Source organism: Hevea brasiliensis, chromosome 9 (genome assembly GCF_030052815.1).
Source record: "Hevea brasiliensis isolate MT/VB/25A 57/8 chromosome 9, ASM3005281v1, whole genome shotgun sequence".
Taxonomy (NCBI): Eukaryota; Viridiplantae; Streptophyta; class Magnoliopsida; order Malpighiales; family Euphorbiaceae; genus Hevea; species Hevea brasiliensis.
Window position 1 is genome coordinate 82,625,528 of NC_079501.1, and position 17,582 is coordinate 82,643,109.

A 17,582-nucleotide genomic window follows, 5' to 3' on the forward strand; every position below is an offset into this window, starting at 1 on the left:
TTAAAGATTTATAGGTTAACCTACTGACTTGTCAGCTATTTTATAAATAAAATTACTTTATTTTATTAATTTAAAATGAAAAAAAAAATACACAAAACGCATTCGGCTATCCCCTCGCTATCAAACCTCTCCTTTTTTTTTTCTCCATCAACAATCATTAGTTAGGTAATTTTATTTATAAATTAATTTAAAATTTTTAATTTTCTGTCATAATAACTTTTATAAAATCATATTAAAATTCAATAAATTTTATGAAAAAAATTAAAATTTAATAATATTTATGAAAATGCTTTTATGTATATATAGTTGGGTAACTGTGTATAATAATTACCCCAATCAATTTAAAGAGTTTTTAACAAATTTTCTTTTAAAAACATTAATTTAGGATAAATTGAACATACTAATGGATTGATTTCTGATTTTTTTTATTGAATCAATTGAGTTGATTCGATTTTAACAACATTGAATTACCCTACTCACTCATTTCAAATCTTTTAAATTTTATTATAAATTTGGTCTAAATTATGCTAATTATTGTAAATGAAGTGTTAAAAAATTAATTTACTAAAATATTTAATTAATTTATACAAATAACAAATATTGGTATTTAAAAACTCTGAGTATAATATATTTTAGTGTCAATACTTAATTTATACTGATAACAACAATTTATATATAAAAAAAATAATATAGTTAAAATTAATCAACCTAAGTTATATATTAAATCCATTTGTTTCATCGAAAATAATTTATATACAAAAATTTTTTTATGAAAAATACTTTTTAAAAAAATATTTTTTATTAATATATTAAATTAATATTATATATTTATATTATGTAAGTATAAATATTTTTTACACTTTAATCAAATTATTAAACTTCAAAAAATGACTTTTATTTTTTTTAAAAATGATATATTTTTCTTTTAATTTAAAAAATATTTTTTATTAATTTATTTTTCTAAGCACTTAAATATTAAAAAATATGAAAAATATAAAAATATTTTTTATAAAATAAATGGAACCCAAAACTTAATTTTTAAACATTTTAATCCTAAATTAATTTTATAAATATATATATGAAAAGAGCTTAAAGGAATTTACAAAAATAAAACTCTCTTAAAATTTTAATTGATATTTATAAATCATATAAGATTTAAAGAAGAAAGTGTATCGATCTTTTTAATTATTCCTTAATTATACATTTATGTACACAATGCTTTTTTTTAGTTAATTAATTACATAATGGGTTATTTTATTTTCTGGCCCAATGAAATAATAATAATAATAATAATAATAATAATAATAATAATATCGTTAATTTTGGAAAATAATAGATGGAGAAAATTGTGAGTTGGCCGCCATTATTGTCAAATATCGGAAACATACAAGGCACTATGTAATGGTGGGGGCAGCCAATTGATACTGAATTGTACGTGGAAAAAAAAAATCTTTTACTTTTATTTTTTCTTTTTTCTTTTTAATCCCCAGAACAGAAACCCACATTGGAATAAATCTTATTTCCACCGACGCGTCCGCCTTGTCTGATGATCGACTTTAGTAAAGATTCCTTCTTTAGATTTGATAATCCTCAGTCTTTCTTCTGTATAAAAAAATGATAATATTTTAATTTCAAAATGATAAGAATAACATAATAAAATATTTAATTAAATTAATTTATAAATATGAGATTTATAAGTATTAAAATAAAAAAATATATTTTTTAATTTTTTTAATTTATAAATTTATTTTATAAATTTATAAATTATTATAAATAAATAAATTAATATATTTTTAAAGTTTATAAATTAATTTGATCAACTTATATATTTTTAAATGTTAAATATAATTATCAACTAATTAAAAGTGAATTTTTTAATTAATTTTAATTCAATAATATTCACATCGTTTTATAACTATGAGAATTTGAGATTAAATTTCAATTGAAGTTCATTATAAAAAAATAAATAAAAATTTTTAAAATTTAAATTTAACCCATTATATATTTTTTTTCTTTTAATACTAAAGAAAACACATTGGTATTTTTAGATTTTAGTGTTTTAATTATAAGTTTAAATAATTATTAATTATTAAATTTTGAAAATTTTCATTTTCTAATTTATTTAAAATTTCAAATAATCAAAATAAAAATACTTAACAACTTATTATGTTTAATAAATATTCATTTATATATTTAAACGAATCATTGAATTGCTAAAAGTAACTAAATCCACCTTGTCTTACGTGCGGCCTTGATTAAATTAGCCTCTATTTGTTTATTTATTCGGTAGAAAATATTTTTTAAAAAAATATATATTTTTTTATATTTTTTAACGTTTAGAATATTAAAATATTTTTTTTAATTAAAAAAATTAAATTATTTTTAAAATTTTAATAATTTATATAAATCATTTTTTAACAAACTTAATCTCTTTAGGAGGTGAGTGACCAACGCTTTTGCACATAAAGACAAATCCTACTTTCGAAACCTAATAACGATTCTGCCACCACAAGAGACCATCATGTCTAAGAGAAATTATGCTTATTCTAAGAGCCAAATGCCCATGCCTAATGAAAATGGCAATCAATCCAATGAAAGATTTTCCGCCTTTTTAAAAACGAAGGAAATCCTCTTCATCATATCCATATTATTTTTTTATTAATAAAATAATATTAATAATTATTTACCGATGACATAGTCTAATCACTACATTAAATTTATATTTTAACAATACTATTTTAATATCATTTTATATACGTGATAATGCTAAAGTATATTGTTAAAATAATATATTTAAATATTAAAATAATAATAAATAATATATACAATATTATATATAATACTATAAATTAGTGATGTTAAAAATTTTAAATTATAGAGTTTATATTTGATAATAAATATTTATTGATAATTTTTATTAATAATATATTTTAAATATTTAATAATATAAAAGACATATTATTAAAATTTATATTTATTATAATGAATGATGATAATATATATATTGAATTTAAGAGATTCTGCTACGTATATAATAAAAGAAATTTAATTAACGCATGATAGTAAATCAATTGATAATTGATAACTTATTTATAAATTGTGAGGTAAGTAGATTAAATTATTATTAAAGTAAATTTATTATAAATACTTATTTTATAATTTTATACATATAATTTTTTTATAATAATTTTAATTAAAATTTAAATTTAAGATTTCGCAGCAGTATTTATTAAGGTATGATTATATATATATATATATATATATATATATATATATATATATTATTTTTTAATTTAAAATAATTGTGAAACAAGAATATCATATCATTATATTTGTAGACTTAATATATAGATGATTTTTAGATTCGTCAAATCGCCTATGAAAAAAAAGTAGATAATGGCGTCACACTTTTTTCTCTCTCTAGTTGTCAGAGAGAGAAATTTTCTCTGTCTTCTTTTAGTTTCAAAGAGCTAGGCTCTTTCTTTATGTCAATCCCACAGCTGTCTTTTGTCCCTTCTGGATAAGGGATAGCTTTTCGTCCGCTGCCTGAATGTGGGTCCTCCCTTCTCACCTCCGGGTAGGGCTTGTAAATAGTTTTGTTTGTGTTTCTTTATGTTACATGTAGGTGAAGTGCTGACCGGCGAGGGATCTCGCTGATAAACCTGGAATGATGTTGTTGTTGTTTATCCAAAGAAGCCATGGGTCCACTTGGTTTTAGCTATCTGGTTTAGCCCACGGGAGAATGCTACGCTGCCGTGAGGACGGGCATCTCAAGAGTCCCATAGCTGGCTCGTTCTGATGGCCACCTGAACCCTTAAGGCGCAGAAGCTCTGGTTTAAAGAAATACTTTTATCTTTGATTAAAAAAAGAAAAAAATCTCCTATGAATAAAAAAAAAAAAAGGAATAGAAAAACAAACGTGTCTTCTGCCTTTGGAGAAGTCAAAGCCGCCAACCTTTTGTACGTTTGTGTGAGTACCTTAATTAATAGTAAGCTTATTTTCCTTTTTGTTTTGCATGATTGGCCGAGGCCTCTTTCATTCTTGCAATCCGCTGCCATCATCACCATCATCACCCCCATCATCACCACCACTATCATCATCCTTTTAACTAAATAAAAAAAGTTTAAATACTAACACTCACTTTATGTAATTTCAATTTTATTACTAAATATAAAAAAATATACCAATTATATCTATAAATAAAATAGACAAATTATTTTCTTTCTTATTATATATTAAATCTAAATTACAAAAATTCATTTATTTATGATAATATTTTAAAAAGCATGTATTAAAATTCATGTAAACATAATTTATTTTTTATAACATAACGCTTAAAAAAAATATAAAATTTACGATTTTCAATATAATTTATAAAAAAAATTAAAAATAATTATTTAATTAATTGATATCCCAAATTAAATATTATAGCTTCATCATTTAATAATTATGATAAAAAAACTCAATTGAAAAAGATGTAGAGACGACGAAACAATTCAAAAGTCATATGGAAGTGATATAATTTAATATTTTAAGAGATTTGTCTTATATAATTTAATATATTATAGCGATTGTTTTAATTTTTATATATTATTTTAAAAAATATAAAAATTTAAAATTTTTTTTACAATATATTATAAGAAAAATATTTAATATTAAGAGTTGAGTATTATTAATTATCTTTCTTAATGAAATTATCTGCTTTTATGATTACAAATATATCATTTTTTTTTTTATTTTTTTGAGAAAAATAGCACTCTAAAATTTATCATTAGCATTAGCTTGCAAGATCTTTTTTTCTGTGCTTAGAGATTACACGTATCGATCAATGAATTAATGATATGCTCTGATCTTGAACTGGAAAGTCTCTTCACTTTTAAATAATTTTTTTTATTTTCTTCACAAGTCTTAAATTTGTAGAAAATTTTATAAAATAACAGGTGATTGTTAAGGTTTTTAAACTATGAATTTATATTAGAGAAAGTTCATTATTTTAAAAAAATTATTATTTAATCTCTGTATTTTAATAAATTTAATTATTTAATTTTTCTTATTTTTAAAAATATATTATTTTATTTTTATATTTTTTGTTCTATTTATTTTTTAATTCATTTGATATTTTAAACATTAATATGAATTTCATTTAATTCCTATAATTTTAAAAATATATGGTATCATCTAAGCTGTGAACTATTTAGTTTTTATAAAAGTAATTTTTCTCTCATAAATAAGGTTTCCTCTTCAGATTTTTTTATGAGCAAAGGATGTTCTCCCCTAACATTTCTGCTTGAGTTCTTGACCATGTAGTGGCTTCTTTTTTTAATTTATAATTTATTTCTTAAAATAGAATAAAAATTACAATTTAATATTTTTTTTTGAAAATAAGTTAATTTTTGATATATATTTCTATTAATAACAAAGTACCTTCTGTTAAAATTTACCATCAGTAAATTGAAAATTGTAAAAGTTTCATTCATCACATTTTAATTTTTATAATAATTTAATATCTTTGATTTTCATATTTGTAATAATTTATTCTTTTAAATTTGAATTGACTGCTTGAATTATAGTTAACTAACAGTGAATTTTAAAAAAAGGACGGTTTGTGTCAATCTAACCAACTTAATTGTAAAATATTCTTTGATACGCTTTATAACATTTCCTTTTCACTTAAATAAAAAAAAAATTTATATTAAATATTGTAATATAGTAAAAAAAATGTGCAAAGTGAAATGATTTTACAAACTATTTTTTTTTAATTATGTGATGAATTATTTATATTTTTAAAAATTAAAAATAAAATTATTAAATAGAGCAATTGAGGTTAGGTTCCGAACTAAATCGATAAAATTAAAAATTAAAAATTAAAAATTTTAAAAATCGAACTAAACTGATTATTAAGAGGGAATTGAATCAAACCAAATTGATAAATATTAGTTCGACTTGATTTTAAACTGATTAAACTAAATTTTATAAGATTTTATATTTTTGACATTAAATCTTAATAATAAAAACATAAAGAAAAAATTTAAAAATCAAAATTTAAAAATCTTAAAGCTTTTCTAATATATATATATATAATTTTAATTTAATTTAATTTTTTTTAATTTTTTATAAAAATAATTAAACTTAATTGATTAATTAAAATTTTAAAATTTATAAATTAAATTTATTAAATTAAATTAATTTAATTCGATTTAATTTTTTAAATCTGCTCACACCTGTCGACGAGAAAGATGGTGAGAGGAAACTCCTATTGCCACCCACGTGTTGTCAGACTTGGAGCGATTAGAATTTTCTGCTTGACCAAGACGAGCAACCCTACCAAGCGATTGCATTTTAGGCATCTTATCACTTCTACGCCTTCTAGAATTTTTTTTTCCCCTCTTTCCAACTGTATGGTTCAGCTTTAGTGGACTAGCTCAGTTGATTCATCACTAAAAGCCACTTCCATATGGATTGCATATCTAACAGTCCAAACAGGCATGGGGCTGCAGCCTGCAAAAGTTTTCAAAATTATAATTTTATTTATAAATTTTAATGATTTTTTTCAAAATTACTGTTTGCCTACTTTAAAAAATTTTAAAATTATAATTTTGCCTTTAAATTTTAATTTTTTAAAAAAATACTATTTGCCCCTAAAATTTTTAAATTTAAAATTTATCTATAAAATTTAGTGTATTTTTTTTCAAAACTACTATTTGCCCCTCTAATTTTTTTTTTGTTGTGGCGTTTGTACTTTTATGTAAATTTTATTTATATTTTATATTATTTAATTGTTAGGTTTTATTTGTTTCATTGAAAATATTATTCTAAAAAATATTTTTTTATATTTTTTAGCATTTTAGACAATTAAAAAAAATAATTCAATGAAAAATATTTCTCTAATTAAATGAAAAATTATATCATTTTTAAGAAAAATAACTCTCTTTTTAAAAGAGAAAGTCATTTTCTATTTTTCTAAATTTTGATAACTTTATTGAAATGTAAAAAAAAACTTATATATACATGATATAGATATATTATATTAATTTAATATTATAATTAAATAATAAAAAATATTTTTATGTAAAATATTTTTTTATAAAACATTTTCTATGAAAAATAATTCTAAATATAAGTTATTTTTCGTGAAACAAACAAATATTTAATCTTTTAATATTATATATTTTTATTTTAATCTCTATATTTTTATAAAATTTCATCCACTTTTTTTTAATATTTATTTTTCTCCCTCTAAGATTAATTTCTAGTTTCACCAGTAAAAAACTCTCAAGCAGGCATGCTTGGTCTGCTGCTAATTCCATCAGTGTTGTTACACATGATGGACGTTAATATTTTGTAATAATAATGTCACTGCCTCTGGTGTTGCAGATGTTCTTCTGTATGATGATTAATTTCCTGAAGAGGACAACCATGGGCAATGTTGTTTGGGCAGTAATTCTGATCAATTAATAATTGATAGGGGGTTCTCAACATTTACAGGTGACTGGTTTTCGATTTTTCGATTCAATTTTTTTTAGTTTCAATTTCAATTTGATTAATATTTTGAAAAATATTTAATTATTTAATTTGATTTAATTAATTTAAAAAAAATAAAATAATCAAATCGACCAAGATTTGGGTTGCAATTTTTTTGATTGTTTATATACCCAAAGATGATAGGCCCAACTTCATATACCAAGCCCAGCCACATGCCTGACTTCACAAACTCAGCCCCTTTTTGCTATTTTCTTAAAAATTACTATTTAGTCTCTAAATTTTAACAAAATTAATTATTTTCTTTTTATTTTTTTAAAAAATAAATTATTTAATTTATATATTTTTACTTTTATTAAATTGTTTAGTCTACCATCAAATTTTCTATTAGTTAATAGATTTTAATACTAGTTAGATTTATTTAGTCTCATTATCTTAATGCAACTAATTAGTTAGTCTTATATTTTGAAAAACACTATTATTTAATTCCTCTAATCTAATGAAACTAATTATTTAGTCTTACATTTAAAACAGTAAAATATTTTGAAAAACTTATTCCTAAATAAAATATAAAATTATATCAATTACTATTAAAAAAATTTATATATTAATAATTAAAATAAAATAATAATTAATTTAAAACTTTAATTCACATTGGCAAAATGACTAATTATTTATTAATTTAGTGCATTATATCAATGGAAAATACTCAAGACAATAATTATTTATTAATTAAACAAACAAACAAATTCAATAGATACAACCTCAAATACTTATATTTTTAGGGTCTCAACTAGGATAAATTGGGCCCAGTCAGACCCTGATTGTCAAGTTTGTCACGGTATTGTCCAATGCAGCGTTGCTACAAGAAGCTTGATCAGGTGGTTGATTATTACAGGTCAGTTTTCCTTCAATGCAATCTCTGTGCATGGACATTCTTGCTGCATTCCAATTTCACAGCAACTTCTTCTCCTGTCTCCGGATCTTCTATTAACAGGGCTTTTAACTATGGCAAATAGCCTATTGATTGAGCTTTTCTCTATGCTGGTCTATACCTGCTCAAAGAGGAAGGCCAAAGCAAAAGCGCTTCTAATTGGTCGAATAAGGATCTGATAGCTGGTCAATTACATCGAGCCTTGTTGATGATCTATGGGTAGCACGTCATATCGCTAATTTGATCATTATTCACAATTGGGGTTTTGAACATCGGTCCATGTTGGACAAGCTATATTAATTAAATTAAAAAAAAAATAATTAGTAAAATATTATAAGTTACTTGTAATCACTGATTTAACAAACGAAGTCGATTATTACTAATCAGTTATAAAAAATTTAGTATCGTTAATTTTATAATTTTATAATTATTTTATAAATCGATTATAATTTGTAACTAATTTAGCGGCCGAAAAATTAGTTATTAATTTAAAAAAATTATAAAAAGAATTTAATTTTTAAATAATAAATAAAAAAATTTAAATAAATAATTTTTTAAAAAAATTACAAAAATAACAAAATGATTAATGAAAAATTAGTACTAAAAAATTAGTATAAAAACATTATAAAAAAATCACTAATAATAACTATTAACAAAAATATTAATAAAAAATTAAATATAAAAAATATTTATAACTAAAAAAAATTACCATATATATATATATATGTATAATAACACAAAAATTGCTAAAAATTAATACTACAAATAATATACTCAACTCAACTCAACTCAACTCAACTAAACTTTTATCCCAAAAATTTGGAGTCGACTATATGGATTCTCTTTCTTCACTCTAAATGATTTTGAGTTAAATCCTCCGAAATATGTAATACTTCTAGGTCATGTTGTACTACTTTCCTCCAAGTCAGTTTAGGTCTACCCCTTCTTTTCTTTCTATCATCTAACCTAATGTGCTCTACTTGTCTAACTGGAGCCTCCGTATGTCTACGCTTTGCATGATCAAACCACCTCAATCTCCCTTCTCTCAACTTATCCTCAATTGGTACCACTCTTACCTTTTCTCTAATACTCTCATTACGGACTTTATCTAGTCTAGTATGGCCACTCATCCACCTTAACATTCTCATCTCTGCAACTCTTATCTTAGACACATACGACTCCTTCAGTGCCTAACACTCACTACCATATAACATGGCCGGTCGTATGGCTGTACGGTAAAATTTTCCTTTCAACTTATTGGGAATATTGCGATCACATAAAACTCCCGTGGCACGTCTCCACTTCAACCATCCGGCTTTAATCCTATTACTAACATCCTCCTTACATCCCCCATCTACTTGAAGGACTGAGCCGAGATATTTAAAGTGATTTCTTTAGGACAGTATCACTCCATACAAACTAACTCCTTCCCTATCACCAATTCGGCCTTCTCTGAACTTGCAATGCATGTGTTCTGTTTTCGTTCTACTTAACTTAAAGTCTTTTGACTCTAGAGTACTTCTCCAAAGCTCTAACTTTCTATTGACTCCTTCTTGCGTCTCATCTATCAGAACTATATCATCTGCAAATATCATGCACCAAGGGATACTCTCTTGTATATATTTCATCAATTCATCTAAAACTAATGTAAAAAGGTAAGGGCTTATAGCTGAACCTTGGTGTAATCCAACTGAGATAGGAAAATCTCTTGTGTCCCCTCCCACTGTGCGCACAATAGTAGTTGCTCCTTCATACATATCTTTCAACATTTGTATGTACCTAATAAATACCCTCTTTTGTTCTAACACACTCTATATGACATATCTTGGAACACTATCATAAGCCTTCTCCAAATCGATAAAAACCATGTGTAGATCTTTCTTCACATCTCTATATTTCTCCATTAAGCTTCTAATGAGAAAGATCGCTTCCATAATTAAACGATTGGGCATGAAGCCAAATTGTGACACCCCTTACCCGTCTACAGTATATCCGAGTAAGCTATGTCACACGGTGTACCAGAACACTCTATTTTACCTTAATTAATTTTTATCATAGTTTTGAATATAACTTGTGAAATATTATTTATTTAAGTCATTTATTGAAATTATAATTTATTTGGGGTTCCGAAAATTTTATAGAAAATCCTGCAGAGTACCGGCTAAAAATGGAGAAAACAGTTCTTCGGAATCTGTGAAAAACACTTCCAAAATCATTTCCAAACAATCCCAACTCCATTTTATCAACAAAGTCTCAATATGATTTTCAACAACCTTTCCATTACTCAAACATTCATCTCATGTGATAATCATGTACAAGTCACAGATAGATATTCACTTTTCCATTCACAAACACAATTCTCATTATTTACATGAACATCAAAATACATTACATAAGTTCAATTACATATGAGAAAATAAAAATTAGTTACAAAATACCAAAATGAAACCTAGTGTCCTACCAATGCACTGTAGGTGGTGAGGTGACACGGACACTATACAGAGCTGCAGGATGGACTCACCCAGTCTGCGGTCTACTGGGCTCTCGATCAGTATCTCCAGAACCTACGCGTGGCAAAAGCAACGCGCTAAGCAATAATACTTAGTGGTGCAATAATAAAATAAAAGGAAATAGCAGAAAATAAATATGTATTGAATGTATTGATGTTTTACTGGTTTTGTACTTGTTATAATCATTTATTTCGTTAACTTTATCCACTTTCATTCTTTTGGTTGCCCAAGTAACCATAAACGGGTAAACTGGCACTGGGTATCTAGTACCTCGGGCCGTCACACCATCGGTCACATATGCATCTCCCGGTGTGCAACAGAACAGCTAATAAGCTGTAATAACATCAGGCACAAGGCCAAATCTCAACACAAGGTCAGAATGGCATAATGCCATGTGCAGTACTGCTAACTGAACCCTATTGGCATGCCAAACTATCCAAACCAATCTTGTTAGGTATACTAGGGCATTTGATACTTTTGAATTCTTCAATTTTTGAATTTCAAGTTTTGGGGTCACTATTCACTTCATTGGTTAACAAAAATGTTGACTTTTGCATAGAAATTAGGTACATTGGTTTTAACACTCTCAATGTACCACATTTTGCATTCAAAACTTGTTGGAATTAATCACCAATACCATTTCTAAGCTTAGAACTAAGGGAGCAGAATTTTTAGTTTTTGTACCCTAACTTTACTATTTCATTAGTGACTGTTACAGTGGGAATTTGAGGAAATGGTAAACATGAAAGTTGTTCCTTATTTTGTCTAGTTGAATTTATTTTTTTGAATCACTCCATTTGGAGTTTTGTAGCTCCAGTTATGGTCCAAAAACCACAGCTGGCCGGATTGAAAAATTACAGAATTAACCATATCTACAGTGCAGTGAACAGTGACTGCAACTGCCTTGTTGGATAGGTTCTGGTCATAATTTGGGGTAGGTTTCTTCATGAAAGTTGTTTGTCTATATCTTAACTTGTTTCTGTAAAAATTTCAGGTCAATTGGCCCATTCTACAATGAGTTATGGCCAAATGAACAATTACTATTCATTTGGTCATTCTGCAGATTCTGGTTGCAGGACATCTGGATTGGGACCAGTTTTTGGTCCACTTGCTTTGGTCTTTTGGGCATGGTTTCCTCACCAAAATTGTGTCATTATATGTCTAGTTTCATGTCCAATTGGCCAAACACCAATTGAACCTACACAGCCAAAGTTATGGCTGTCCAAGTGGGCTGGAATCACAGCCACACCTGCTGCTCTCACTAGGCAGCATACCAATTCAGTTTGTAACCTTATAATTCACTTCAAATTATGGTCAACTTACCTCAAATGGTCACTAATTGACCATTAGAATGTTCACTCACCATCTCATAAGCAAAATCCAAGTTTCACTCCCAAAACCCTAATTCCCATTATGAATTTACACAAGATGCCTTAATTAACTAACTAACTCACTATCCACATATATATATGCTTTAAACATGATCTTTAGTCCACTTTAAGTCCATCAAAACAATCAACCCTATCCCTTCCTTAGGGCTGCCGAAATCCATGGTGTACATACACATAAATTTTATTCATTTAATTTACAAATTCTTACTTATTTCAAGTCTCTAACATGGAATAAAAGAGGTATATGTATAAATAGGCACTAACCTTGAATGGGGCAGAATTTTCTCAAGCTAAAACTTCACTTTCTTTCCTTTTCTAGGCTGCCAAACAATTTCCCAAGAGGTATGGACAAGTTTTAATGAAAGGTGTTAAGGGTTTAGTAGTGGAAATTCATGGGAGATGGAAGTAATGAAAGAAAATTTTCATGGAGGGAATGGAAGAGAGGGTCACGGCTTTGGAAGAAGAAGAAACCAGAAAATGGTTTCTTAATTTGTCATTTTTCCCTTTTTAAAGAATTTTTGTTGTGTTGTTGAATGGTGATTAGTGGAGGGCATTTAAATGACATCATAGTGATGTCATAATTAAGGATTTAAGTCATTTTCTTTTTCTTTCTTTTCTATTCATTTTTAATTTAATTTTTAGCAATGTTTATTCATATTTTAGATCATAATAATTATTTACTTTACTGGAAAAGTCAGCCAAAAATCGCCTCTGAAGGCGAAATGACCAAAATGCCCTCCGTTTGGCTTAATGGGTCAAAATTGTCTGTACCGATTGAAAAATTTTTCTAAATATTTTCTTGGCATTCTTATGCCATAGGAACCTCAATGACCCTTCTCTGGAGTCCCAAAAGTTATTTTATAATTTTTTCCCCTGGTCTAGGGCTCCTAGTTGCGAGAACCGCAACTTTCCTCTAGGTTACCCATCGCTTGGGCACCGGCTCATTTGACTTAATTGTATTTTATTTCTAAAATTTTTACTAAATTTTTCTTATTAATATTTGAGTTAATTATGGTCTCTCACTTTAGTTTAAATATTTTTCCGAACGTTCTAGCTGTCCGATCCGACACTGGTCACCGGAACAGTAGAATGTACGGAGTTGCTACTGGGAGGGTGTTACAACTCTTCCCCTCTAATTTAAATTTCGTCCTCGAAATTTACCTGATGCAAACAGTTGAGGGAACTTTTGCCTCATCGTCTCTTCGCTTTCCCAAGTTGCCTCCTCGGTGTTGTGGTGCCTCCAAAGCACTTTCACCAGTGGAATCTGCTTATTTCTCAACTCTTTTACTTCCCGAGCTAGGATCCGTATGGGTTCTTCTTCATATGTCAAATCCGGTTGTACTTTAATTTCTTCCATGGAGATGACATATGAAGGATCTGAGCGGTATCTTTTGAGCATGGACACGTGGAACACATTGTGGATCTTGTCTAGCTCTGATGGTAAAGCTAGCCTATAGGCCACTGGACCCACACGTTCAATGACTTCATATGGGCCAATGAACCTAGGGCTTAACTTACCTTTTCTTCCAAACCTCAATACCTTTTTCCACGGTGACACCTTGAGGAACACTTTGTCGCCAACCACATATTCTATTTCTTTTCTCTTCAGGTCAGCATAAGATTTCTGTCTGTCTGAGGCAACCTTCAGTTTGGCTTTGATTAGTTTCACTTTCTCTTCAGTCTGTTTCACCAAGTCTGGGCCTACCAATTTATCTTCGCCTAATTCAGTCCAGCACACTGGAGTTCTACATTTTCTCCCATACAGTGCTTCATATGGGGCCATTTGGATGCTAGCTTGGTAGCTATTGTTGTATGCAAATTCTGCCAGTGGGAGGTATCTATCCCAACTTCCCTCAAACTCAATGACACAACTCCTCAGCATATCCTCAAGGACCTGACATATATTTCATGTTGTTATTATCATTTCAGTTCAATATGTGTATTTGTTTAACTGGTTTCAATTGTTTACCTGGATTACTCTTTCTGATTGCCCATCCGTTTGAGGATGGAAAGCTGTGCTGAAGTGGAGTTGTGTACCCAAGGACTCATGCAACTTCTTCCAAAATCTCGATGTAAACCTTGGGTCTCGATCAGATATGATGGAAAGTGGAATTCCATGCAGTCTAACTATTTCACTGATATACAATTCTGCTAACTTCTCCAGTGAGTAGTCGGTCTAATCGGCGAGAAAGTGTCTTGACTTTGTCAATCTATCCATTATCACCCATCTTGCATCATGTTTCTTACGGGTGAGAGGTAGACCACTTACAAAATCCATGGTGACCGATTCCATTTCCATTCGTGTATGCGTATGGTCAGAGCAAACTGATGGAACTTGATGTTCGCCTTTACTTGCTGACATGTCAAGCATTTAGTCACATAGTCAGCTATGTCCTTCTTCATACCAGGCCACCAATACTGAAGCTTTAGATCATGATACATCTTTGTACTTCCTGGGTGCATAGCATAAACACTGGTATGTGCCTCTTTCAGAATACTGGCCTTCACTTCCCCATTATCCGTACACAGTCTTCCTTTGTAGTCTGAGACACCCATCTGCTTTCACCTCATAGTCGATTGCTTTTCCCTCGAGATTTTGCTCATAATAGCCATTAGCTTCTCATCTACCTTCCGCCCATCTAAAATCTGTATGAGTTTGGTCTCACTTGCAACTCAGCCAAAATAGCTCCATCTTGAACCAAAGATAGACGGGCATTCAATGATCTCAAAGTCATGGATTTTTACGCTCAAAGCATCAAGAACTACATTTGCCTTCCCGGGATGGTAGTCAATTACACAATCATAGTCATTCGGGAACTCAATCTATCGCCTCTGTCTAAGGTTGAGCTCTTACGAGTTGGCAAGTATTTGGACTCTTGTGGTCTGTGTAAATGTAGCACTTTTCACCATACAAGTAATGCCTCCATATCTTCAGTGCGAAGATAATTGCTGCGAGCTCTAGATCATGGGTAGGGTAATTTTGTTCATGTGGCCTTAGCTGCCTAGAAGCATAAGCGACCACCTTCCCCTCTTGCATCAATACACACCCTAACCCATTATGAGAGGCATCACTGTAGACCACGAAGTCTTTTCGACACCGGTGTGTTAACACCGGTGCCTCTGTCAACATAGCCTTGACTTCTCAAAGCTGGTCGACACTTGTCATTCCGATTAAATCGACATTCTTGTGTAACAACTTGGTCATTGGAGCGGATTAAGGAAAATCCTTCACAAATCTTTTGTAATACCCAGCTAGCCCCAAGAAACTTCTGACCTCAGTTGTATTCCTGGGAGGCTTCCATTCCATCACTGCTTCTATTTTCTTGGGATCCACCCTAATCCCATCAGCTGACACTATGTGTCCAAGGAATGCAATCTCATTCAACCAAAAGTCACACTTGGACAACTTAGCATATAGCTTCTTTTCTCTCAGGGTTTGCAGAACAATCCTCAAATGCTCATCATGTTCTTCCCTGGTTTTGGAATACACCAAAATATCATCAATAAAGACCATTACGAACCGATCTAAGTGTGGATGGAAGATACGGTTCATAAGGTCCATGAATGCTGCTGGTGCATTTGTTAGGCCAAAGGGCATCACTAGGAACTCATAATGCCCATATCGGGTCCTGAATGCAGTCTTTGGCACATCTACATCCTTCACCCTCAACTGATGATACCCTGATCTGAGATCAATCTTAGAAAATACTCCTGCTCCCTTCAACTGATCAAACAAATCATCAATTCTAGGCAACGGATATTTGTTCTTCACAGTCACTTTATTCAACTGCCGGTAATCAATGCATAACCTCAAAGTCCCATCTTTCTTTTTTACAAACAGCACTGGAGCTCCCCATGGTGACACACTGGGGCGTATGAACCCCTTATCAAGCAACTCTTGCAACTGAGTTTTCAACTCCCTCAATTCAGTGGGTGCCATTCTATAAGGAGCAATGGAAATGGGTCTTTGTGCCGGCGGTGTCTCAATAGCAAATTCAACTTCCCTTTACGGTAGTAAACTGTAACTCTTCAGGAAATTCCTCTGGGAAGTCTCTTACTGTGGGTATATCACTCAGGTTTGGCTTAGCCTGCCTAGTATCCACCACATGTGCTAGGTAGGCTTCACAGCCTTTTCTCATCATTCTTCTTGCAACTGTGGCTGAGATAAAATTGGACAGGAAATCTGTCCTTTCACCCACAACAGTGATCTCATTACCCTCATAAGTTTTTAGAGAAATTCTCTTCAATTTGCAATCAACTATTGCCTGATGACGTGACAACCAGTCCATTCCCAAAATCACGTCAAACTCGTGGAAGGGCAACTCAATCAGGTCTGCCAAAAATTCATACTCCTGAATCCTTAATGGGCAACCCTTGTATACTTTGTTCACCACTACACTGTGGCCCAATGGATTTGTGACCAGAATTTCTTGGTCACTCTCCCCTACTAATATCCCCCTTTCTACAGGTAGGTTGATGCAGATGTATGAATGAGTGGATCTCGGATCCACTAATGCATGCACAGATGTATTGTAGAGGGAGAACGTACCCCTGATGACATCCGGGGCATCTTGCTCCTCCTGAGCTCTCATGGCATAAGCTTTGGCAGGTGGTCTGTTATCAGGCCTCTCTGGCGCTCGAATCTGAGCCTCTGAGATGGTCCCACTGCGTCAGATTTGCCAGATTTCCTACCCCTTTGTGGTGCAGGAGCAGGTCTGTCTGCTTGTGTTGGAGCAGCTGTAGTAGTTCTGCATAGACAATTCCTCAGCTGATGCTCTGTTGACCCACACCTTAAGCAGGCACCAGTCACTCTCCAACACTCCCCCTTATGCCACTTCAGGCAATGTGGACATGCAGAAGATCTTTGGGTGATCCATCAACCCCATCCTCGGAGAGCGCCCGATGGTGTGGGTGACCTCTCCTAGGGGTAAAGCGTGGCCTGGGCCCCGAGACCACGACCTTGTGGTTGACCTGAACTCTGTGCAGGTGGACCCTTGAACTTCTTCCCAAATGCAGGAGATGAACTAGACTGACCTGGGCCCCTCTTCTGCTTTCTCTCTCTTCTGGTCTGATCACTTATTCTAACCTTTTCAACCTTTATTGCAGCTTCTACTAACTTGGTGAAGTCTGTGATTCCCAAGGCAGTGATCATGATCTTTATATTATCATTTAATCCCTCTTCAAATCTCTTACACCTTTCATGTAACACCCTCCCGGTAACTACTCCGCATAATGCATCGTCTTTGGATCGGTGGTCATTCTGACACT